We start from the raw sequence: 5,335 nt of genomic DNA, 5'->3' as shown, positions 1-5,335 counted from the left end.
AATAATAATAATAATAATAATAATAATAATAATAATAATAATAATAATAATAATAAACTTCTGTTGTAATCTGCCTTGATTCCTTTGGTAAAAGGAGGAATATAAATAATAATAATAATAATAATAATAATAATAATAATAATAATTATTATTATAGTGCATATAGACTTTAGTTCCTATTGAACTCACTAGGATGTCTACCCAAATACTATTGTATTGTATACTTAGTGCTATTAATGTTCCGATTAGGGACATTTACAGTGGCGGTGGTGTATTTTTTACAGCCAGGGAAAGGAAGAGGCATTTGTCATGGTTTTCCACTTCACATGCCAAAATAAATGGGCTAGATTTGGATACCTTGACTGCAAAGAGGGAGGAATCATTTTTTTTCCTCTGCCTCAGGCAGCAAAACTTCTTGGGTTGGCCTGAGAATTATCCTTATATAAGGTGTGGCAGTAACACGACTGATGATTAATACCATCCACAGGCTACCTTTATTTATGTCAAAAATATTCCTCAAGTGAAAGCCACTTTTTGGAGCTCTAACCCAGATGACGCAATTGCTCCTGGAAGGCTGATGGACAAAAAAGTGCAACTCTTGCTCTTCTTTCCTTAAGGGGAAAGTACTGTAGCTTTGTGACAAGGCTTGTGTTTTGCATACAAATGCCTGGAGCACAGGTTCAGTCCCTGGAATTGCCAGGTGCAGCTGGGAAAGAAGCCCTAGAGCTGGAGTGAAAAACTCAGCCCTCTAGGTATTGGGATTGCAACTCCCATCACTCTTCGCCATTGGTTATGCTGGCTAGGGGCACATATTTGCTAACTCATGCCCTAGAGTGCTTCCTTGGGATGGAAAGGATATTTTAAAAAATGGAAAAAATGTTCAAAAACATATTTTTTGACTTAGTGAAATCCTGTGGAGGAGAATCCTGGGCCTCATTCCCACTTATAAATACATTGCAATCCGAATTGATGGATTGATTCGACAGCGGAGTGTGGTTCACACTACATTTGCCTCGATTGCATTTTTTTCCCTGTAAAATAATCCACTTGTGGTTCACATTCACAAATGAATCACTTCAAAATGGACCCGCTCCAGCTGGTTGGAGGCCAAATGTAAATCGATTCCGATCCTCACACTTGCATAGAATCGATTTATCCAAAAAGATGCAGAAAAAAGCAGCAGCAAAAAAATGGGTTAAATGGGTCTAGCGTATGGCTCTTGTTTTTGAATCACCAGTGATTCGGTTCAAGTGGGAAATAGGGTCATTTTAATCAGTTCAAACCGATTTGCGATCCGGTTTAAAAGGTAGTAGGAATCAGGCCCTAGACAGATGAGAATGGGGGAAGAATCACAACCTCACTGCTGCTGGTCAGTACATGCCAGGGTTGGGAAATCTGCAGTTCCCCAGCTATTATTAGACTACACTTCCCATCATTCCTAACCACTGGCCATTATGGAGAGCCAATGGAGGTTAGAACATGAAGAGAGAGCTTTCCCTTTCTGGTTCAGATAATATTGATCTGCAGACTCTTTCGCATGAGCCTCATTCTTGCAGCAACCATGCTACTAAAATAAAATTGGGACATAGAGTATACGACTTGACAGTGGGAGATAGCTTTTCATAGGTTAATAATACATGGAACTAACCTCTTTTAAAGATAGGACAACCTACAAGAAATTGATATGACTGATAATAGGCTAATTACATATATATAAATTTAATGTGTGTGCGTAAGTTTAACACATTATGTGATGATGTACTTCCTTTTATTGGCCATATCAATTTATTGCAAGTTCTCATGTCTTTAAAAGAAATTTAATATATACAGTGTGTGTGTGTAAAATTAATGCGTTATGTGATACTGTACCTCCTTTTATCAGCCATATCAATTTATTGTAAATGCTCATGTCTTAAAAAGAAATTAATTCCATGTATTAGTAGCCGAGATAAAGCCGTCTCCCATTGCCACACCATACAAAGAAAGCCATTTGTTCGTTACAGTGGAAGATATCTAAAACGCTGCCTGCTGTCACCTTTCCAGCTCCACTTCCAAGTCGCTGTCTAGAGTCTCGCCTCTTGAGACACACGGATGTGATGCAAAGTTCCCTGAAACCAACTTTGTTATATAATGTTACCGAACTTCTGCTTCCAAGCAAAACTGTCTCTGTCTCCCACAGTGCTTTCCAATCGGTAAAAATCCCCCAACCTACACAAAGAGTCTATTAATTCCTTGTCAGCTTCTTTATTTTTTAAAGGGGAAGAAAAATTAGGCTTTCATCAAAAGGTTGCAGTATGCTGAGCTCCTGTTCTGGGTGCCATCCAGCCAGCCAACCTTGCCCTCTTTCGGAGTAATCCATTCCATTCTCATAGTTTTTCATCCTGACTCTACAAAGACTCAAATCAGAATTCCATTTGAATCTGCACTGCAGAAATAATGCAGTTTTACACTGCTTTAACTGCCATGGCTCAATGCTGTGGGATTCTGGGGTCTGTAGTTGTGTTCGCCTTCGCAGTCAGAGAGCTCTAGTACCACAATGAAGTAAAAATTCTGGATTTCAAGCAGTGCCAAACTGCATGATTTCTTTAGTGCAGATTCAGCCCAGGCCTCCTTTGTCTCTGTCTCCTTCTCCGTTATTTGGATGTCTCCCTTTGACTCCCTACTATGTTAGTCTGATAGATAGAAAAGAGGTATTAGAGCCCCAGCCATATGAGTCATGTATCAACTGATATTCTGAACAGCTGTCTTCTAATTACTAATTTCTTGCTATCATAGTAAACCTGCTTTTGGATAGGACTACAGTGGGCCTTTGGTATCTGCTGGATCATCTGTGGACGCTCAAGTCTCATTAAATGCAATGGATAGTAAAATGGTAACCCTTATATAAAATTGAAAAATCACAGCTTGCTTTTTGGAATCAAATAAATTGTATGCAAAATTTTGTATGTGCATTTTATGAGTACATTCCTTTGGATAGTTTTCATCATATTCTCACGGGGACGTTCCTCCCAAATGTTGCAATGTGATAGAGAATACTTTCGAACAGAAGACTGTCCTCTGTGGCATAGGACACGTGGCTACTTTATGCCATGCCCACAGCAGCTGCCAGTCTGCTGTCAACTCAAATAAGGCTTTCCCATGGCTCTGTTCTCTTTTTCCTATGAGACTCAGCCAATGGATAGAGATGCGTTGCCCAGCCACATCCTCTGCTGCCTTGCAAACCACAGTGGCTCTTCGCTTTCCATGATCCTGATTGTGCATTTGGTTGGCCCAATAAAGGTATCATTGTTTGGATGTTATTGGATTAAACTTTTTACATTTGTGTTAAACAAAGCTGTGTTACTTTGTTCTTGTTATGTTCCTTCAACTCATTTCTGTCTTATGGAGAGCCTAAGGTGAACTTGTCATGGGGTTTTCTTAGCAAGATTTCCTCGGAGAGGATTGTCCTTTGCCTTCCTCTGAGGATCAGAAAGTGCGACTTTTCCCCAGTCACCCAGTGGGTTTCCATAACTAAGTGGGGATTCAAATCCTAGTCTCCTGGAGTCCTACTCCTAACATTGAAACCATTACACTACATTGGTTCCGAAATTCTTTACTCTATCCAAGTATTATTTTGTTTAAATTGAGAGTTAGAAAAGCCAAATTTTCTTAGCTCAAAAAAATATTGTCAGGGCAGATGTGGAAACGTTCCTTTGGAAGCAGGTGCCTCAAACAGCCTTTTAACAACCAAGCAGACATTTTAGTGGGGGGAACACACCCTTTTGTATATTCAAGGTAACAGAGTCACTGTGGAAAAAATGCATTGGGCGAGCAAAAGCAGTTGTCTCTGTCACAAATATTTCCACTCACTCTTCCCCCCCCGGAAGACGCATATGTCTCACGGCTCCCTCCAGTTTTCCAGCACCCAAAGCTGATCTGGATGACCTTTTCTGAGCCAGATGTTTCAGAAAGTCTTAGCTCAGCTTGCTGTTGGGCAAGTATTAATCAGCCTTCCCCTTCTTGCATGGCTGGATTACCAACTGTTGGTGGCACCGAGCGACTCCTTTCAAAATTCAGACCAATGCTGCCCTCATGAGGGCTTAGCATAAAAAGGTACTCATAGGCCTTCAACAAAAGGAGACAAAATGTGCAGAAAGGAGAGTTCTACAACCTTAAATCAGGACTTGATATTCTGAGGGTTCACTCCAGACAAAGGTGAAACGACTCATTTTTTACTGTATTGACAGACCTTATCAAGCACCTAAAATCTCTCCCATCCTTGATGATACAAAGATTGCTCTCTGACTATAAAAAGGAGAGTGAGCTTTGCACTGGTTAGAAAATGTTTTCTGAATTTTGAGATGGGATTTTTTTTATGAAAACAGAGCCAAAATGGAAGGAAACTTCAGCTAATAGCCACATCATAATATTCCACATCATAACATTCACTTGCCAGAATTCAGCAACAGAACCTCACCAATTCTTATATTTCTTGTGTGCCTCCAAGTTGTTTCTGACCCGTGGCGACCATAAGGGGTTTTCCTGGCAAGTTTCTTCAAAAAGGGTTTGCTACTGCCATCCTCTGAGGCTGAAACAGTGTGACTTGCTCAGGGTCACCCAGTGGGTTTACATGGCCGAGCCGGCATTCGAACCCTGATCTTGTGTCAGAGTCCAATGCTCAAACAACTAAACCACACTGGCTCACATATACATTCTCATATACATGTGTTTTAAGCTTTCTTCCATTTATGCAGCATGGTTTAGAAAAAGTAGGGAGAGAGAAATCTAATCTGCAGCTTCTGTTAAAACAACTGGCAATCAGAAAACTCTTGGTGACCTACTGCAAGATGCCATTTGACCCATCTGTCCATGTCTCAGATTTTAGGTGATAAGCCACAGACCAGCAGTAACATAAATATTGTGAGAGTATTTTATACTTGTTAAGTCACAACCTCTGAAGGCCAGGTGGGGTTAAAATGGTTTAAAAGAACTAAATAAATATCTTCCCCTGGAAAAATTTAAGATTGCAAGCTTCCCAGGGTAAATAAGCTTTTGCATGTGTGTGCGCGCATTGATGCTACAGGGCAAAGAGTTAGGAATATTTCTGATGCTAAATAAATATATTTTATTAAGTAACCATTTTGAGAGGGGAGAGAGGCCTTCTGTTCAGAACAAGCTGCACACCAACAATGTAACTTGCTTTACAGCACAGTAATATACATGTTTACTGAGAAGTACGCACACACAGTTAAATATGGCTTACTCCAAGGTAACTGTGTATAGGACTGCATCTTAAGACATGTTCATTAAACTAGAATACATTCTTCCCTGTATAGAAAAGAACCACAGAATGAGA

This window comes from Sceloporus undulatus, chromosome 6 (assembly GCF_019175285.1).
Source record: "Sceloporus undulatus isolate JIND9_A2432 ecotype Alabama chromosome 6, SceUnd_v1.1, whole genome shotgun sequence".
NCBI classification, from domain to species: domain Eukaryota; kingdom Metazoa; phylum Chordata; class Lepidosauria; order Squamata; family Phrynosomatidae; genus Sceloporus; species Sceloporus undulatus.
This window is presented reverse-complemented; position numbering follows the sequence as displayed.